At 40.5% G+C, this 22,024-nt stretch overlaps 1 protein-coding gene across 6 annotated transcripts in view; it reads right to left on the bottom strand.

The window, feature by feature from the left end:
* Positions 1-22,024, bottom strand: part of nlgn4x (neuroligin 4 X-linked) — a 307,442-nt gene that overhangs the window by 249,950 nt on the left and 35,468 nt on the right. For 5 of the 6 annotated variants that reach the window (XM_062974322.1, XM_062974323.1, XM_008107131.3 and 2 more), the window contains exon 2: positions 14,621-14,705. The exons of the other annotated variant lie outside the window; for it this stretch is intronic. The gene's annotated coding sequence lies outside the window, so the exon portion shown is untranslated. The remainder of the gene's footprint in view (positions 1-14,620; positions 14,706-22,024) is intronic. 6 annotated transcript variants of the gene reach the window in all.

The following is a 22,024-nucleotide window of genomic DNA, read 5'->3' as shown; positions in this document are numbered from 1 at the left end:
GTTAGCAGGCGGGAATCAATCGGGGCAGCTAGGGTGCTCTTGAGGGGGATTTGTAGTTGGACAAGGCCCCAGACCCCTTTGGCAGAAAATTCCTTGTCAAACTACAACTCCCAGTATTTCAATAGCAGTTAAAGTGGAATAAAACAGCATTAGATCTACAGTGTAGATGCACTCTTAAGGAAATGTTACATATTTCGCATTGAAGACCCATAGTTTGAAAGGGACACTCTTTTAGTAGTTCTCTGATAAATAGCAACAGAAGTCAACAACAACAAGAGCAAACTTGCATTATCTCTGCCTCATCCCTCCTCATCCCTCCTCCGGCTGCATGCCTTTCCTCCCCCCCCCCTCCTTCCCAGCTGAGGGCTTACTGGGCTGCTAGGGTGCCCACTGCCCACGCACATGTGGGGAAGAGAGGAGAGGGGGAGGAAGCATCAAAGCGGAAACGGTGGGCGGCTGCTTCAGGTGACCATCACAGGGGAGGAGGAGGAGAGGGGGAGTGTGTGTGCATGCATCCCTCAGAGGGATGCATGCACACGCACTCCCCCTCCTCCTCCAAGGATACTCTTCCCTGGGAAGAGGAGGAGGGGGGGAGTGCATACATCCCTTGGAGGGATGTATGTGCGCACGCAATCCCCTTCCTCCTCCTCCTCCTCCCCACACGTGTGTGGGCAGTGGGCACCGAAGCAGCCAGGTAAGCCCTCAGCTGGGAAGGGGGGGGGGGAGGCCTGCTGGCGCAGACAATCCCTCTCCGGCCCAAGCAGGCCCACACACACCCTCCTTCCCAGCCAGTTGCTTACCAGGCTGCTGTGGGTGCTGTGGGGGGAGGACAGGAGAGGAAGGAAGCACCAAAGCCGCAACAGCGGCTGTAGCTCCTGAAGATTGCAACCCTGGCTGGAAGGAGGAGGCAGGGGTGCGCGCGTGCGCATACACACGCACAGGCGCCTCTGGCGCCCCTGGGACAACAGCGCCACCTGCTGCCGCGTAGTTGCGTATAGCCTTGAACCGGCCCTGCTCTGAAGTAAAACTTTCTGTATATATGGCACTTGTTTTCCTCATCCTGTTTTAGTTAGAAAATATATATCCCTGCTGCATAGCTACAGAAATTATTCTGAGTTGCCTGATGCCTGTTTGATGATTCTGCTCTAGATCTCGACATGAAAGACAAGACAATAAAGATGTGAATGCCCTCAAAGAAAAGATGGACCCATTCTCCATTTGTGACACTGTACAACGTCATTATTGAATAAGAAATCAGCTTTAACTATCAATCTTCTGCTTTTAATGAGCTTGAGCTGACTTTAATTCTGCTTTTGACCACTGAATTGTACTCTGAATAATCTAACCAATGGCCAGTGTTCAGAAAATCACAAACTATCTGTTTTTTCCCTTGACCTTTAAACACTTTCTGAGACTAAGAATATTTCACTTTCTGTACAAACTTCCCTGCCTGTCAGACCTTTCTCTTATTTTCAAGTGCTGCTCTATATTCTGTTTTCCCTGAAGCAAAGTCATCTTTCACTTCACATGGTTGCCCATTCATTTTCACAATCTCTAGCACCCGTCTTTCTTCAAGTTAGGGTAGGATCATGTTGTTTTCATTGCAGTGGAAACAGTGAATGTGTTTCATTGCTCTTTGTAACAGGAGATTGGAAGCCCCCAGCCTTCTTTCTCACACAAAGAATTGAGGCCTCTGCGGCATCACTCTTAAATTTCAAAATCTTCTTTATGCACCGAAAAAGGAAGTCATCTGTAGCCTTTGGACAAGGGGTAAATCTAGTCCCACATGATTTACAGCATATAGACATGGGCAGTGATAGTATGTCTTCTTCACACACTAACATGCACTATTTTGTTGACTTGGGTTTGTTTTAGTGGGTTCTTCCAAGAAAAAAAGGTTGGATAATTTGGCTTCAGAATTTCAAAAAGAAAAGCCTCATTTGCAACTGGTTCCTAGTATATATGAGACTAATGCATTCAGTAGATTTTCTTAGAAACAAAAAAATGTTCCTTCTTGTACACAAGCTTTGAGAGGTGCATATGCCTCCTTTCATGACTGACTACTAGTTCTCAGTCCTTTCACTCAATAATTAAACAGTCATATGCCTAAACACTAAGAGAGTATTCCTGAAAGATTTGAAAGGATTTAAATGGCAGATCCCATTATTTTGCAGCTTTACTTTTCTAGATTCAATTATGCACAATAGATACAACCCAAGTAACTTTTGCAGCAATTCCCCAGTCAGTGTAGTTAAGAAAGCTACTACTTATTTTGTTCTTTGCTCTTTATTTTGTTCTTTGTAATTACATTTCCTTAGACACTGGTTTTTTTTTTAAATCAAGCATACTTTTTCATCACATTTATAAACTAGGATTTTTACCACCACAATTCCTGGGAAATGCACATTTCCCTTTTGTGGACAAAGTCATTTTCTACAAAGCATTAATAATCGTTAATTTGGTTAATTAGATTTCAAAATACACTGTCTGTAATGTTTTAAAAAGTTTTTTAAAGGATCAATGTTCAGATTACAAAATGAAGATTCCTTTTTGATCTACCTTGTCAAGCCAAGTGGAGTCCATAACACAGCTTCAGGAATTACCCATTGCTAACATAGTCAGAGGTAGTTACATTGACACGTAACAAGACACAATAAAATCCAAAATCCACAAAGCAGCAATACCTTTATTGTTCCAATCAAAAACAAAACAAATAACTCCCACAAAATACAACATGCAAGCTTACTTGCTGCTGCTAATGGAGTTGAAATTTTATTATTTTTATTGCCCTTTGTCTCCAGTTCCCACATGAAAAATAGTTTCCTTCTGCCTGCATTGATATCCCTCCAGACCCATCTTAATTGACAACAGAAATAACATCTGAGTCAAAATGTGGACCTAAGATTCTCACAGCGTCAATTTTCTTCTTGCATAATTTTTAAAATCTTTGCATGATGATGGATCCAGTGAAGCTTCAATAGCCTGCACAATCTATTTTGTACCTTTTCATTGGGCAACGAAGGTAGCACTGTTTTGTGAATTTGGTATTTTGTTGAACCAATCGCTAAATAACCCCCAATGTTAATTGTCTATCTGGCACTGCAAATACAAAGGGGGGGAGATGACCGGCGTCTGCCAGGCTAACACAATACATGGCTGGTGGATTGCAGGAGGATCACAGATTCTACAAACCCCAATTAAATTATGCTGTGTGTGCCAGCCATGATTTTTCTATACTGCACAGCTTTTATTTCTTGGCTGTTTCCCAGAGTCCTTTAGAATTCAACAAAGGTTTAGATATATTTTTTTCTTGGCTTGCCCTGTAACAAACTGCTGTAGGCAATAATATTTATTTTCTTCATTGCTCAGTGTCACTAAATCTAATAGCCCATAGCAGTTGGCTGAAACTAGGCAGTGGACAAAAATAACACTTACATTAATCTCCAAAGCCAGCATGAACAAAGCACATGATTCACAGAAGCATGAATGGTACAATATGGCTCTGATACAAACAGAGCCGGCCCTAGGAATTTTTCAAGTGTAGGTGAACAGAATTTTGCCCCCCCCCCCCAAACAATCACTGAAAAATAAAAGTGTTGGATAAGCAAAAATGTTGGATAATAACGAGGGATTAAGGAAAAGCCTATTAAACATCAAATTACATTAAGATTTTACAAATTAAGCACCAAAACATCATGTTTTACAACAAATCAACAGAAAAAGCAGTCTAGACTGCGCCCCATATGTTGTGCGCCCCAAGCGACCGCTTAACTCGCCTCATTGTTGGACTGGCTCTGGATACAAAGTAGACACATAGAATCTCTTGTATGTATAGATCTTCCTGTTCTCTACAAGATTTAGGGCAAATATGCTTAGCCAATACATTGTAAAAAAATTCTGTTTAGTAAAGTGTAGGAAAAAGTCTGACAAAGAAGTGTTGTGTGCCTGTTGTAGCCCAATTACATGCCCATCAACATTGCTGAATTATGCTCACTTTATTTGTTTTTACCACATGTATGTATCACGCCACCATAGAGGAGCTCAGAACCAAGCACATAGTGATTATCCCATTTTGAAATTACAACAAGATTGTGGCAAAGGTTTAAATTAAAGATAATAATGAATGCACAACTGCTCAATAACCATGGGAAATTAGGACTCTCTGGTCCTTCCTTATCACACTGAAATAGATTCCACATAGACACAAATGTTTATAGAGTGTAAGTCAGTTTCCCCAATGGTCAGGTATGTGGCAGACACATCTAACTAAAGCACCCTTTCTGTCTGAAACAAGTCAGAAACAAAGCTGTCAAGCATCATTCATTTAGAATGCAAATGAGCTACGGAAAAGCAATAGAACCACAGAGATATGTGCAATAAAGACTGATTGTACTGATTGCTTATCCTTAAATTACCATCCTTTAAATGCCAAAGCAATATTCTTTTATGGCACAATCAAAGGAAATTGGTGACACAGAAAGTATGTATAAACAAGACATCTCAGTATATTTAATCAATCTGTCAGAGTGTATTTGGAAAATAATATGGCCCTGGGTTCAGATGCATTGCCCTTCTTGTACAAACATGTCTATTTTTCTTCATCAACATATAAAAACAGTTATTAAATTCCATAGGAATTCCATGTTCGGACTTGCTAGTTTGCTAAGCACACATCAACATGCAACACTCAATATAACTCCAATAAACTTTGCAGGATGAAAAGGCTTACTTTTTCCAAAGTAGTACCCATCAATGGGGACAACAATTGTTTGTTGAATGAATGTGCTGCATTTCAGATAGCAAAGATGCGAAGGTTGCTTTCATCATGGATTAAGTCAACTCTAGCTAAGTCTGGTCCAATGCTGCCAGAATCAGCCCATATGGGATCACAGAGCTATATGTCAACTCACTTTATTTTCTCCACACATCCATGTGTCCATGTTTTGATATGTAATTTTCCCAACAAACACATTTTAAAGATGAGGTTAAACATATTTGTATTAAATTTTCCTATTGACTAAAGTGTGTGCATGTTGTGCACATTTATGGTCATAGACTTCAGAAAGGAAGAAGAGAGACTTAGCAGCTTGCAGTTTATTGCCAGTGTCAGTTCACTGAAAGATGTATAACACAAGCATTAAAAGTTTTTCAGACCATAGGTTGAAAATTATTTTTTTAATCAGCTAATATGCAATTTACCCCATCTCCAGTGTGTGTATCTGTGTGTTTTTCCCCCATGGGAGTGACATCAAGGATTCTGAGCTATCTTTTTAAAGGAATAAGACAAAATATGCAAGCCTGGAGATCAGAAGGGCAGGATAACCAGTAGGCTTGAGTGATCCACGAAAAAATTGATTCTAAACTCGTTTCAAAAGTAGGGGGGGTAGCGTTTCGTTTCTGATGTCATTTCTGAATTTTGCCCTCAAAAAAATTCGAAATTAACGAAAATTCGTTAGTTTCAAAAGTAATTCGTTAATGGCGGACGCGCATGTGCAGTGGCCCAAAACAGCCCAAGGGGGGGGCCTTTTATGGGAAAGAGAGTCACTGCTGCCAGCCCTATGAGCAGCTCTGAGAAGAAAGGAAAGAGGGGAAAACAAATACACCCTCCCTTTTTCCCAAACCAAGTGGTATTGCGGAGGATTATGGGACTTGCAACCTTTTGCCAGACTTTGCTAGCGTTGATAGGGAAAGAGAGTCACTGCTGCCAGCCCTATGAGCAGCTCTGAGAAGAAAGGAAAGAGGGGAAAACAAATACACGCTCCCTTTTGCCCAAACCAAGTGGTATTGTGGAGGATTATGGGACTTGCAACCTTTTGCCAGACTTTGCTAGCGTTGATAGGGAAAGAGAGTCACTGCTGCCAGCCCTATGAGCAGCTCTGAGAAGAAAGGAAAGAGGGGAAAACAAATACACGCTCCCTTTTTCCCAAACCAAGTGGTATTGCGGAGGATTATGGGACTTGCAACCTTTTGCCAGACTTTGCTAGCGTTGATAGGAGAGAGAGATTTGCAGTGCACTGAAAGGAAAGAGGGAAAAACAATACACCCTCCCTTTTCCCCAAGTTGTTTTTCGGTGGATTATGGGGAGTTTTGCCAGACTTTGCAAAACGAAAATTGGAATATTTGATTTCTTCTATTTGCAACTCACTTTAATGCCTATGCAAAGAAAAGTTTCCTAATCAAACAAAACCCCACCCCGCACCAGGCAATATGGCGCAGCAGAAAAATTGCAGGGCTGGTGGGCAAATGGCAAACGCCAAGCTTGTGGGGAAAAAAGCCCACAGGCCCTTTGGAAAAACACCCTGCACAAACACCCAACAGTTTCCCACCTCACCCACCCACCCTTTTCTCCCGGTCTTCTAATCTTTAGCTCAGCCAAGGAAGCTGTGACGCAGCAATCTTGCCTGCCTGCCTGCCTGCCTAGAATCTCACTTCCACCCTCTCCAGATTCCCGGTGCAAATGAGCCACGAGGCTCCCTGTGCTTGCTCTTTTCATTCAGGACGTACAAGCCCCTCCCCTGAGTTAAACGTACTCTCTGATTGGCCACAAGGTGGAAACAACACGCTAGGTTGCCCCAGTGCACTGAAACAAGTTTGGGTGATTTGCAAAAGCTTGTTTTCCTAACAAAAAAAAAGACGACATTAGAAAAAGGGCCTATCGCGGTTCGAAACCGCGGGATCCACACGAGTGGACAATCTAGGTCGAATATTGCTTCACAAGTTACAAAACTAATGAATTAGTAACGACAAACGGGGAAATCGAATTATTTGAGCAAGCCTAATAACCAGCATGACGTAGAGCAGATCAGCCCATTCTTAGCTCTAGAGATCACTGTTTCAGCTGACTGATAGATTGTTTCCTAGGATTGCCTAGGTGCCTACAGCCATCATCATACATTGCTTTAGGATCCCACACAACACTATATTTGATCTGTATGTCTGTCAAATTGCCTATAGTATCACACAAAGTTTGTTGAATATCATTCTTAATCAAAAAGACTTTCAGTATTTATCCCATAATACAGCCCATCATTATGGGTATACTGTGCAACCTGCTGGAAGAAAGCTGCCAGCTAAATGAGTTGTCAGAATTTAAAATACACCTGAAGATCCATCTCTTCTGGCAGGCCTACCCAGCCTGTTTTAATCATGAATTTTAAACTCATATCTTGTGTTCACCATATTTTAATCTTTGTTCAGTGCATTTTAATACTGCATTTGTAGAAATATGTTTTAATATGTGTATTTTATAATTTTTATGATGATTATGTGTTTTTAGCTATGTTGTAATCTGCCTCAAGCCAGAAGGAGAGGCATATAAAAAGTAGTAGTAGTAGTAGTAGTAGTAGTAGTAGAAAACAAATGGGGCTTAATGTGATTTTGTTGTTTTGTTTTGTTTTTTGTTTTGTTTTTTTCCATGTCAGGAGCAACCGGAGTTGCTTCTGGAGTCAGAGAATTGGCCATCTGCAAGGACGTTGCCCAGGGGATGCCTGGATGTTTTGCTGTTTTTACCATCCTTGTGGGAGGCTTCTCTCATGTCCCCGCATGGAGCTGGAGCTGATAGAGGGAACTCATCTGCACTCTCCCTGGGTGGGATTCGAACCTGGCAGCCTTCAGGTTAGCAACCCAACCTTCAAGTCACAAGGCTTTAATCCACTAGGCCACGGGGGCTCCTGTTATAGGGTGTTAAAACTGGGTTATATTCTAAATTGGTGTATGATGTTTTTAGTTGACTATGTATTTTATGTATTGATGTATATCTATTTGCGTCTTTTAATCCTTTGTAACCCGCTTTGAATCCTACCCATGGGAAAAAAACAGGATAGAAACGAATACATATTTATTATTTATGTATTTACTTCATTTTTACCCTGCCTTTCTCGTTATATTATTATTAATTATATTATTATTATTATTATTATTATTATTATTATTATTATTATTAATAATAATAATAATAATAATAATATGGATACACAAGTCCCATTAAATACAATAGCATAGTAAAATGGTGTGTCTTAGAAAACAAAGAAAAATTGAGATTTGTTTTTTGGATTTTTATATATATATATATATATATATATATATATATATATATATATATATGGACTGTGGATTCCCCTTGGCCACCGGAGGTTCCTTTTGTTGTTGTTATTCTGTGCCTTCAAGTCATGTCCAACTTGTGGTCACCCTAAGGCAGTAGTTCTCAAGCTGTGGGCCCCAAGGTGTTTTGGCCTACAGCTGTTAAAATTTCTGGGAGTTGAAGGCCAAAACATCTGGAGACCCACAGGTTCAGAACCACTGCCCTAAGGTAAATTTATGGGATTATTTTGGGCAAGATTTGCCTTTGTCCTCCTTAGGTCCCCTTTCACACATCTGAATAAAATCTCACACTATCTGCTTTGAAGTGGAATATATGGCAGTGTGAACTCAGATAACCCAATTCAAGGCAGATATTCTAGAACTATCTGCCTTGATAACCTGGGTTATATGACTGTGTGGAAGGGCCCACAGAGATTTTGACTTCCTCAAAGTCATCCAATAGCTTTACATGACCAAGCAGGATTCTAACAATTGTAATCCAATGCTCAAATGACAACATTACACTGACTCAAATGTGATTTTAGATATGGCTGTTTTCCTTTACTTTATTCTCCATATTTTCCTGTGTTACTTAACTATAAGTACAGTAGAGTCTCACTTAGCCAACATTTTGGATTATCCAACACATTTCTGTAGTCAATGTTTTCAATGCATTGTGATATTTTGGTGATAAGTTCTAAATACAGTAATTACTACATAGCATTAATATGTAATGAACTACTTTTTCTGTCAAATTTGTTGTATAACATGATGTTTTGGTGCTTAATTTGTAAAATCATAACCTATTTTGATGTTTAATAGGCTTTTTCTTAATCTCTCCTTATTATCCAACATAGTCGCTTATCCAACGTTCTGCTGACCCGTTTATGTTGGATAAGTGAGACTCTACGTTACATACATAATGAATTTTATAAATAACAATGAACACCAATATTGTAATGAACAGTATCAAAAAGAATCATATTGTTGGGGTTGTTGTATGTCTTTCGGGCTGTGTGGCCATGTTCCAGAAGTATTCTCTCCTGACGTTTCGCCCACATCTATGGCAGGCATCCTCAGAGGTTGTGAGGTATGGATAAATTAAGTAAGGAAAGGAAAGAATATATATCTGTGTATAGTCCAAGGTGTGGCAAGAGTTCTTTGTCACTGGGAGCCAGCATTAATGTTTCAGTTAATCACCCTAATTGGCATTGGAAATGTTTTGTCCCTTGCCTGGGGGCATCCTTTGTTTAGTCAAGTCCTTATTGTGTTGGTTCCCCTGTGATCCCGGCCATGAAAGCCTTCGACAACACAAGAATCATATTGTTCAATCATAAAAATCCACACATCACTATTCATGTTGTTTCAGATACTGAAGATGCATTTTATGCCTTTCTATAGGATCAGTCAGAAAGTCAGGATATCCAAAGAAGCTATAATATCCAGGTTTCTGATTATTCCTTCACTGCTACAGATGAACAAAGCACATGTTCACTACCACACAATTGAATATCACTATGGATTAAGAGTAAAGTATAATTTTATGGTTCAACTGTTCTTTACCTATCATTAGAGTGGGCAGCCAATCGGAGGTGGGATGGTGTGCGGGGGTGGGCAATGGCATGCATACCAGGAGAGTGGGTGCTGCGTGCCCCTTCTGGCATACATACTATAGGTTCGCATATGATATGAGCTAGTGAGGCAAAGCTGATTCAAGAGAAACTGTCACACAGCAGGAGATCATAAATATGTACAACCTTTTGAGCACAGGGAACCTTGATACCATGCTACTGAATTATATGCACTCTTTAAAAATGTCCATGCAACAGTTTGACTGCCTTCTGGCAAGAATATTGTGGAATCTTTTCTGCTGAAAAAGATAGCATCTTTACCTTTGCGATTCACTGAACAGCTGTACCATTTTCTTTTAGGGCACAAATTAACATAATTGAGGTGGATTGCTTACATTTGGCACGAAAATATACTGATGTAGTTATGTCTCATCAGTTAAAATCCTTTTATTGCACCACTTTGTTCTAGCAGTATTCAGAGCTTGGAGATCAAAGAACAATTTGTCATACATGATGTAACAAATCAATGTTTATGAACTTCCTAAATAAACGGAGTAACTCTGAATTGTTCACATTATCCTACCAACTAGCACCACCCTCCGAGAAGATAAATGTGTTGTTGTGCATATTTAATGTCATACTGTGGGTGGGAGAAATGGAGCTTGGAAAGTCCTATTCTTTAATCAGTTGTAAATTATTTGTAATGATTTCACTGATTGGATTAAAACATGAAGGTTATATTCCATAATATCCACATACTCCTCATGGATTCCTAACAGATGGCCACTACAGTAAATTTGATCATATTACAAAATTGTATGGTTAGGCAATACCTTCATTAGACCCATAAAATGCACAAATTGTGAGCTAGCTTCAAGGGTGGTAAATTCCATTTAGTCTTGAACAGAGTATACTAAGTTACATGAATGATACTTAGTTACATTGGTGTTGGCCCGGTAATTTAATGTTTTTACTCTCATTGGGACTTCAGTTGGGTTCAGACAAAGTGTTAGTGAAAAGGAAAGGGGGAAATGTAGAAAATAAGTCACTTTATATTGAAGTCACAAAGACTCCGTAGTTATCCAATTCTGTCAGTCTCATCTTTCTATACTTTCTCAATTTCCCACCACTTAAAACCTTAAAACTGGTGTCTGCTGTTGCATGGACCTTTAGATCCAGTCCTGTTTGTTGGATGCAACCAATAACTTTAGAATAAATAACCTAGGATTTCATCCAGAGCAGAAGAGGTCTTATTCCCTTTATCTTTACATTTCATTTTTTGTTTCTGGTGACGGAAATAAAAATACTTTATTTTCATTCGTCCCTATCTTAGGGCGGATTCCAGCAATCACAAACACAAAGGCAAACATTCAATGCCTTAAAAACAGCCATAAACACAAATATAATAACGACCCACCCACATCCCAAAGAAAACCAACATCTGTTAATTGTAACATAAAACAAAAATTATATAATCAAATTAAATAATACCTAACCTAAAAACATGAATCTCGATTTCAGAATCACAAAAGGTAAATACTTTACAGTTATCCCTATTCAAATTCACTTCGTTAGGTTTAGTCCAGCTCTCTTTTCTGATAAGGTCATATTAAATTTTAATCTAGTTCTCTGGAGTATTAGCAACCCTTCCTAAAGTGATGTCATCTGCAGATTTTATAAACATGCACTCTATCCCATCATCAAAACCATTTATAAAGGTGTTAAATAGCACTCAGCTGAAAGCAGAACCATGTGGTCTGCTAGTCACTTCTCTCCATGATGATAAGGGAACTTTTGGTTTTTGTTGATCAACCAATTTCAAATCTATGGAACAGTACCACTGCCTAGATCGCATTTTATTTTACCTTGTTTACAAGACTATCACAGAACATCTTAAGGCATTAGTGAAATTAAGGAATGCTACATCCACAGCATTCCCTTTGTGTACCAAACTTGTAACTGTATCATAAAAGCTTAATTTATTCCATGTTACATCAATAAAATAATTACCAAGTGGCATTTGTGTGAAAACACACACCCATCAAAAAAGGAAGATAACATTAATAAAGTCTTCTTTTTAATGAATCCCTACTGACTTTTAGTGATCTAGGAATTCCTTTCTGAAATGCTTAAAGAGTGTTAGCTTAATTATCTGCTCTAGAATGTTTCCTGATATTGATGTAAGGTTGGCTGGGCAGTAATAGTTTGGGTACTCTTATTTTCTTTTATGAAGACGGGGATATTTGTCCTTCTCCAATATGCTGGGACTTCTCCTGTTCTTCAAAAATTATCGAGTATTATTGTCAGCAATTCTAAGATTACTTCTGCCAGTTGTTTTAATACCACTGGATGTAGTTCATCTGGATAGCCAGGTATTTTCCTATTATCTTCTTATTTAAAGAATTGGTAAAGCTATTAACGTCCACAATTTTTCACTCCCTTCCTGGGCCATGCCCTTCAACTAGGATGAAAGACATAATGACAACCTGTGCATCAAAGTAATTCATAACCTTGTAACCTCTATGAAATCCTGGAAGTGATGCCTTGCAGTGCCTTTGAGTCCTACATGGACCATAAGGAAAAGGTAATGATCACCGATTTTGATGATTCTGTGCAACATCACAAATTATTCTCCAGGGAAACATTATACCAGAAAAGAAAAGACATCATGTCCAGCCCACAAACCTCTGCTTCTGTTTCCATCAGACAGTAGACCCCATTCACTACTACGCATTTGTTCTGAAGACTGACAGGGGCCATTCCATATGCTGAATCTTCCAAGGTCACCTGCATATTTTCTGAGAACTGACATTTTTGTTCTTGTTCCTGTTCTTCATCACTGGTGATTAATGAGAGAGCTTTGAGTCAATTCTGTAGCTTCAAACTCACATCCCTGGTCCTCCTACATTCATGTGTTCCATTTGCTCAAATGTCTCCCAACTGTGTTTGAGGATAGGCCTTCTACTCTGAGACATCTCTTGTATGCTCCTTTTCCAGGGCAATGTACTTCACTCTGTCCAAGAAAACCTCATTCACCTTAATATACTGAAGATAGAAGTAGACACATGGGCCTCAGGCTGCTGGACCTTCTCTTCCAATAGGGCAACCAACTTGTACTGACTGCAAATATAGCTATCCACACCCCATAGCAAGAACACAAACATGACACAGATGTTGCAGGTGACTGCAGTAGCTACATCCTCATCCATATTCAGTTACCTTACATAGTCTCTGAAACAGAACTCCAGGCCTCCTTTTCAAAATCACCCCACTAAACATCCACATAAAACACATCCATTCAACTCACACAAACAATGAAACTCAACCCAACAGACACAAGTTCATCAAAGCACAATAGAACCTTATCAAGCATGCATGCAAGCAAGAAAATCATTTCTCGGCTTCCACAAACAGCCTTACTGTAACAGACACAGCAGCCATAACCCATAATATTATGCCAATGAATTTCCCAGGCTGGGCAGGGTTAATACAACAGACACAAGCTCACCTTATGCTTTCTCTCCACCAAACCCACACAAAACATCCCTTTAGGCTTTGCCTGTTCACCAAGTTCATGTTCACTGAACTCCAGGTCCTGGGACTGCAACTTCATAGAGAACAAGTGGCTGCTAATTCCTCTTCCACCCAAGTCTCTGGTTCATTTCTACTCAAGAGATGACCTATCTTTCTAAGACCATGGGCTCCAATACAAGGTTTGGGCCAACACACAAAAGAACACTAGAATGCTAATCAAGCAAGCCTCCACTCAGTTCAAACAATCAGCCTTAACCCAATAAAAAAGATTTAAAGCTATATCAAAACAATAACATCCAGATCAAAGTTGTAATTTGCCCTAAAGGAATCTGTCTTCCCCATATATTTATGCTGATTTTTTTTTTGCTTGAGCTCAAAGTTAAATCCTGGCCCCACTGACCCAGTGTAAAATTTTAAACACACCATTGAGCTTGCATCACTCTCTTTTCTACTTAGATCAGTTCATTTCATGCTCACCGCCTCTGAGCCACTGCATCTATTAATGGAAACCCTGTCACTAGCAATAAAAGCCACAGTGTCTCAGAACAGATCAGTCCTATCTGTGCCCTCAACATACAGGGCTATTAAAATCAAAAAGCTTTATCCAAAATATCCACATTCCAAAATTAATACCTAATGTTCTTGTGGTCAATATCTTTGGCTGCTTTGAACGTAAGCATCAGGACTGTTCAATTTTTGCTCTTTTATGAAAGACCTAAAGTAGTATGCAGTTCTCTTAAAATCAATAAAATCAGAACTGTCAAAGAAAAGAACTGGAAGAGACAAGATGAAAAGGGGAGAATGATTTCTCAACAATGTTCATGCTTTACAGAAAAACAACTCAGAAAGGAGGAATATAAGTAGGGATTTAGGATCCAAATAAGGTAACATTAACACTTCCAATTGCTATATTGTTTCTATACCATTAAGCTTGTCTGAAGGAGATATTATAGGCTTTTAAAATGTGCCTTCAATATATCAACAAAGCATTAAATGCACAGAATCCATGGTATAATAAGTTAATAAATAGAATACTATATATGCTTCAATGGTACATGAGAGCCAGAATGATATAATGGTTCAAATTCCTGCTCTACAACAGAAACTCACTAGATGAACTTGGACAAGTCACACATTCAGACTCAGACAAAGACCATGGTAAATGCTTGCCAAGAAAACCTATACATTGGCACAAGTCAGAAACAATGAGAAGGCACACATTAGCAACAACAAAAGAGAATATATCTCTCAGTTGTTGAGATAGTTATGGTTATGTATGATTGATTACCAGAAATCCCCCTTCCCCTACTCCATGACAACTCCCCCTCCATGCACAGCTGACTTCTTTCAAAATTTGAAGAGGCAAGAGTCTGATCTTGTCTCTTCCAGGCTGAATTTATAAGATATGATTATGGCTAAGACCATAAAACACTTACCAAAATATCTGTAGTTTTAGAAGCTTTCAAATTCTATTTGAGGGAGACAGCATGATGCCATTTTAGATGCAGCACATTTCCCTCCCTGTTGGAAAAAAAGTACAGATTGTCCTTCAGTAAAACTACTGACAGTATCCCAAAATATATGACACTGGTTTTTATTGTTTTGCTTTCTCTAAAACAGAGACAGCTTCAGTAATTACAAGGGGCCTATATACTATTACTAGCTTCAAATAGCATAGAACCAATGACACTGACAATTCAACAATTTCTTCAATGGGTCTCTGCTAGCTGGAACTGCCAGAAAGATTCAAGACTAGGTTTCAGGCCTTACACAGATCATGTTTTTTAATTTCTTTTCATTGTTGCTATCTCAAGGAATAATCAGACACAGTGAGTGTACAGGCTTGCAGCTATAAGAGAATGACAAGAAGATAGCACCTCTTTGATTGGAACAGAATATTTAAGAGCCCATGTATACAAATTCCTGTAAAACCTTTACTGCCTAGGAAAATCTGAGTTATTCCATATAAACTGTTACCATAAAATGGTTTTATTTCCTACTCCTTCAGTGTTGTTCTTTTTTAATCTTCATCTTTAAAAACCAGTCAGTGACCATTTTAAAATGTGCATATATTTAACTGAGCAAACATGTTGCTTACCCTTATCTCAAAGGAAAGCACAGCTGGTTATTAAAAAGAATTTGACTTTGGACAAAAACAGCAGAAGAACAGCTGGAAAGTATTAAAAAGGGTCAGGGAGCCTTTTCACAACATCATCTACATGTACCTGACCACAGGTTGTTTGGCACTGTGCTACACATAGTATCTCCTTAAAGTGGTGTCTTAGGCATATTAATGCTCTTTAGATCTTGATGTTGATCAATTCAGTTATGCAAAATTGGCCATGGTGTGTTTTTGTGTGCATTCAGAATGCAGCTATGGGTTTTTACCACAAAGGGCTCTCAATCATTAGTTCCAACAGGCATATATAATGACTTGTTATACTTATTTGGAAGTAGAGTTCACCCAATTTATTTCTGATATAGGATCATTATGTTTTGATATTAACTTTCAGAATCATATAAGCTTTAATAATCACACATCAAACAGCATTCAATGCCTTTACTAATTGCTCAAACAAGGCTCTGTATACAGGGCCATAGTGAGAAAATTTTTTCGGGGTGTGTGTGTGTGTGTGTGAAAATAATTTAGAAATCAGGCTCCATTGATAAACTTCAGTAGACACTCAAGATAGATAAATTTCAGTGGACACTAATGGGGATTTGGTTAATCAGTTAAAATTCATGAGTAAATCAGTTTTTTTAAAAAAAACAGGACTACAGCCCTGTCTGTCTGTATATGAGAATGAGATGGGCACCACAGCTTCCTAATAAAGGGGTAGAGACTCGATAATCAAGTTATAAATGGCTTCAGCAAATGTTTCCTCCCTTTTCTGGCCTAAGAATACTTTTCTGCCCTAAAGATCCAATGAGTGGGCTGATGTCTTTAAAACTGGGCAACTTTATTGATAGTTACCTATTTAACTTTAATTTGTAACTAGGGCCAAAAATCCTTAGCCATCTAAGAATTTGGTAAGGCATAAGCCGATATTAGTGGTCATACCCGACCATCCATTAAGACTGAATTTAGGGCGAAACACCAGGTCCCCAGTCTATCTAAACCTGGATGACCTAAAGGGGAATGTGTTGGAGAGTTTTGCCTCCGAAACAAATGAGGTCAAAGTCTCCCATTCCAAGGCCATAATCGTTCACCCTCGCCGGGGCTGTACAAACCCTAAGCGAGGATTCACGCCTCTGGCCAACACCAAAACAGAGGTGCCTTGTGGTGCACACCAAAATAAGAGATTCCCCTAAGCATTCCGCCACAGTTCAGGAGCAAATGTCTATTTAGCTCCTGACCCCCACCAAATTCGAAAGTATTTCCCTAATTCCTTATTGCAGGTCAGCTAAGAAAATTTGGTTGCCCAGTTCAGACAGATGGATCCCATCAGCCCGATACAAATTCGCATCATTGAACTTAATGGTGTCATGAGGGATACAATAACCTATGCCATTCTTTAAAACTTTTCGAAGGGCCTGATTGGCCTAGGAATGATCGCTGACCATGCTAAGCCAGTTCGAGGCCAAACCTCTCAAAGCTTGTGCATGTCATTCAAAAATTGTACAAACATGGCCATGACAAGCGTGCTAGAGGGAACACACTCCTTTACCTTGTGCATGCCAATCGAACCTGTACAAATAGGGCCATGACAAGCGTGTTAGAGGGAACACACTCCTTTAGCTTGTGCCTGCCAATCGAATCTGTAAAAACATAGCCATGACAAGCATGTAAGAGGGAAAAACATTCCTTTACCTTGTGCATGCCAATCGAACCTGTACAAATAATTCATAAACTTGTATAAAACAGGCCCCTGCCCATTGGCAGACCCAAATCATTAACAGCACAAAAAGGCCTCTTCCTCCCCTCCTCTCCACAAATGCCATGGAAGCGAGGCTGCGAAGTTGGCCATAGGGACCCCTGTGCGCCTGTCGCTCAGCTCAGTGTACGTAGCTGTGCCCACAAATCAAGACGCGACGTCTATTTGCCAACAGAACAGGTTCTGCAAAGACAAATCAGTGTAACTAACAGCACATAACTTACGTATGCCCGATAGGCTCCAGCCTTCTATTTCCTCAAGGCTTAACTTTACCCACTGAAAAATTCATTGCAACAGAGTGTAAGCGGCTCCGCTTTTAAAGAAATACGTACAAAATTTTTGGATCGTAATCCCCAAAATTCTTACCCCTTGAACGCCAAGGCCAAAGTTGGCCTATTATCAGTGAAGGAACAGCTCTAAAATTAAGATGCTTCACGAAATTAATCCTCCTTCAAAGCTGTTTACTAAATCAATAACCCGAAGGGCTTTAAAAAAGGGGTTGTGAAAACTGCCGCCTGTACCAACAAATATTTGAATTGGGGTTCCCCAATCTGCAGCCAAATTTGTTTTAAAAACCTGTAAAGAATTCGGGGGTCAACTTCTCTGGAATTCGCAGCCAGGGCTAACCTCATGCCCCTGACTATGAACTGTTCCCAATTTACCAAAGATGGACCGGCATGCTCTGGGGGTGCAAATCTGCGCTGGGGGCCAGCTGCCTGAAGCGATCCATCTGCATACGGGACAGAGCATCAGCGAGAGAATTACCTGTCCCTGCAATATGAAAAACTCTAAACAATATATTGTACTTTAGACAGTGGAGTGTAAAAATTCTCAGAGCCTCCATCAGTCTGACTGACTTAGATGTTAACGAATTGATAACCTGCACCGTGGCCTGGTTATCGCACCAAAAATGGACGGTGGAATTTGTCATTTGATCTGCCCACAGCGTGACAGCTACTAAAATTGGAAAAAACTCCAAAAATGTTAAATCAGATGTTATACCCCTGGTGTGCCACTCCCTGGGCCAAAGCTCAGCACACCAATGCCCATTAAAAAATACACCAAAGCCGATGGCTCCAGAAGCATCAGACGCTATCTGAAGGGCGTCTTTCAACAAAAGGTCCTGCCTCCAAAACGAAATTCCATTGAATTGACCTAAAAATTGTAACTATATGTCCAAATCAGCCTTAATCCCGCGAGTAATCTGCACATGATAATGCGGAAGTCTAACTCTAGAAATAGCATTGCAGAGTCTGCGCAAAAAGGCACGCCCAGGAGCTATTACTCTGTATGCAAAATTTAAATGCCCAATAATTTCCTGGAACTCACGTAATGTGGCCTTGTTACGGGTAACGAACGCTTGAAGCCTGTCTATTAAATTTACTACCTTCTCCCTGGGTAGTCTAGAAGCTTGCTGAACTGTATCAAGCTCGATCCCCAAAAAGGTCAATTTAATAACCGGCCCTCTGTTTTTTCAGGAGCTAAGGGAACCCCTAACTGATCAGCCAATTCCTGAAAAGAATGCAAAAGAAATTCGCATTCTCCAGATCCTGACTTCCCCAAAAATAAAAAAAATCATCCAATTAATGCACAACCCCCGATAAACCCGATTTTGATTTAAGGGCCCATTCCAAAAAGGTGCTAAAAGATTCAAAAGCAGCACAAGACACTGAACAGCCCATGGGAAGAGCCCTATCCATATAGTACAACCCTTTGAACTGAAAACCCAACAGTTCAAAGTCCATCGGGTGCACAGGGAGAAGTTGGAAAGCAGACTTGATGTCACACTTTGCTAACTCGGCTGCAGGCCCCCTCGCCCTGACCTTAACTGCCGAATCAAAAGAAGTATAATGGACCGTACAAAAAATCATCAGGGATTGCGTCATTCACTGACCTTCCCCGGGGATAGGAAAGATGGTGAATGAGTCGAAACTCCCCAGGTGCCTTCTTTAGAACAATCCCCAGAGGTGAAACCCTTAACCTTGAAGTAGGGGGTGAAGTAAATGGGCCAAGAACCCTACCCTCGGTGACTTCTTTATTGATTCTTTCCAGGACAATGTCCTCCATACCAATAATAGACTTCAGGTTCGGTGCTCGGAAAGGGGCTCTATGTCCCATTGCAGGAATCCTAAAACCCTCAAAAAACCCAGTGCGCAGATAACTAGCTGTGCCTAAATTGGGATAACGAGATAACCACAAGTCCAACTGAACTAGATTAATTGGGCTGGGCCCCTTTGGAAAACCCACCTGAGCCGAAACCCCTCTTTGGATCGTGGTTACCCTTTCCCCCACCCTTGCCAGGTTTTCCTTTACTGCAATTTTGGCAGAATGCTGCCCAGAGCCAATGGCACAAACTTGCTGTAATTTGCATCCCTTCCGAGAGCACACTCCCTGAGAAGAATATTCTCAGCACAGCAAGCGTTGTTGAGGTTCCTGATGCTGTGAATATTGAGGCTGGTGAAAGAAATGCCCAGCTCTGTAATTTTGAATCGTGTGCCCACTGTCAGCCTTCTCGCCCATAATAGGATGTGCCGGAGTTGAAACTTCCAACCAAAGTTGATAATCAACCAGATCCCAACACAAAGTTGGAGAGTGAGCCGCACGAAGTCTAAAGCGCTTGTCATACAAGAGCCAAGCGCTCCCTATAAAATTCACATAGGCCGAATTAATAATGTTCATGTACTGAAACAGCGAATGGGCTCTGGAAGGGCAAGCCTTCACTAGAACCCCCCCGTAGATTAAAAAACAAGAGAACCAGTTGCCCCCATTCTGGTCCACTTTGCGTTTTTTTCATAATTTCTTTTCTCTCATCATCTAAATTATCTTTTCCTTTTTTATCAAGTTCCCTGAAATACAGGGTAAAAATATCAATATATTCATTTTTAAAATTTTTATCAATTGTCTTTTGGGCCAAATGGGAGCCTAAAGCTGTAGCACTAAGGCTATCTGGGGCAGGCAAAGGCCAATCAGCCGTACCCCAGAAACACAATGAGTTCTCAATAATAGCTGTTGCATCCAAAGAGGATACAACCAAACTTGGCGCTTCAACCACCGGAGCCACAATAGCTAATTGGGTGCCACTTGTTGACGGAAAAGGCCCATCAGGAGCTTGGGTTGCGATCAGATCTTGAGAATCCGCAGCTTCCCAGGGGAAAGTGTGTGCGTCCCCTTTACCTAAAATAGTCGCAGCGCTTCCTGACTCAACAGCTGCCTCTGAAGAAGGTGGAACAGCTCCTGTGGCCACCGGCGTTGATGCAACCAGGCTCTCATCACTGACAGGCACCAGGGCTCACTTCTCCCCTTCTAAGGCAGAAATACAGGAAAATACGGACGTTATTAGCACAGTGTTACTGCCCCCACCAATCTGCGCTCCCGAAGCAGCAGCCGCTGCTTTCTCTCTTTCCAGCGACTCAATGCGAGCGACCAGCGCTTTCAACAATTGGGCTGAGTCTTCTTCCTCGACTGCCGGAGCACTTGAGGAAGGAGGGCGTTTTGCAGGAACTTTCTTCACAGGGCCCTTGCCCTTTGGCCCCCCCGATGTTCTTCTTCGGTGGCATACTTTAAAATAAGACAACCAGTAAGACCAGCGAATGCATCAATATTGAGGAAGATTAGGATGAGCCAAACTCCACACCATTTCTAAGCCAAAGAACCGGAGGTGCCCAAAAACATCCTGAGTCAGGTAACCAACCAAGCATCCATTTGATTTCAAATATATAATAGCATAAACCAATATGCACATACATATATATATATATATATATATATATATATATATATATAAATACATGATGATATAATAATCAATTCATTAACTTAATACTACAAAATTTATGGAACACCAATTCAACAATTTATTATCTCAAATAACATTATAAATTACCCCATGAAAACTATATATTTAAATTAAATGCCCATATATCAATTTATCAATCAATCAGACCGCCTTAATTGCATATTAATTAATCTAGCTGTATATGCTATCAATGAATTTATACCTGAGCCACATAATCCATTATCCACTAATGCATTCGGCTATTTAACACTAATCAATCATTACCATCAATTGTTATGGTCATCAAGCAAACACGATGTGAGCATGCCCAAATTAAAAATGGCCACCGCCATTAAAAACCCATTAAAAACTTCCACAAAATGGCTGCCATGACGTTCCCTAAAATGGCCACCATTCCCTTAACAAAGATGGCTGCCATACTAAAAATGGCCGCCTTCAAGCCTATTTACCATGCCAACTACTAAGATGGCCGCCCGTTCATTCCTGACATAATTCCCTTAATAAAGATGGCTGCCGAAACCATTTGACCATTTGGCCACCATGCCCTCAACAAAGATGGCCGACGGACCAAAATGGCCACCTCTAAGCCTATTGACATTCCCACAACTAACATGGCCGCCCAACCATCTATTACCTCATTCCCTCAATAAAAATGGCCACCATACCCATTTAACTTGCAAATGCCCTGAAGTAAAATGGCCGACTTGCCCTTAAGCAAAATGGCGTCCAATATGGCTGCCCCAGAAAAAACCGCAGCAAAACTGACAGAAAAAAAGAGCGCGAAATTCAAAAAGCCCGCCAAACTTAACCGTCTTACAAATCTGCCCAGCAACAGGCCAAAATCGCACCCCACATCGCTCCCAAATCTGCCTAGCAACACCTCTCCCAAGTGTTAGCCCTTAAATAACGACCTTAAAAAACGCGTCCCGTCCAATGTAAAAATGAACCATAACCCAGCTAAATACATACAGGCTCAATACCACTAATCAAAACTACTATTACACTATAAAGAAAATAAATCCACTTCAAAAAGCATGCAAATCACACTATCATGCCTTTTCCCCCAACCAGGCCAAAGCTAGCTACTTTTCCCCACCGCAAAAGGGGGCTGCAAGGCCACCTGAATGAAGCAAGGGAGGAGCGGAGCAGAGGCGCGCGGACCCCGTGCG

This window comes from Anolis carolinensis, chromosome 3 (genome assembly GCF_035594765.1).
Source record: "Anolis carolinensis isolate JA03-04 chromosome 3, rAnoCar3.1.pri, whole genome shotgun sequence".
Taxonomy (NCBI): Eukaryota; Metazoa; Chordata; class Lepidosauria; order Squamata; family Dactyloidae; genus Anolis; species Anolis carolinensis.
Note: the sequence above shows the minus strand (reverse complement) of the source record. Positions and strands in the feature narration are given on the sequence as shown.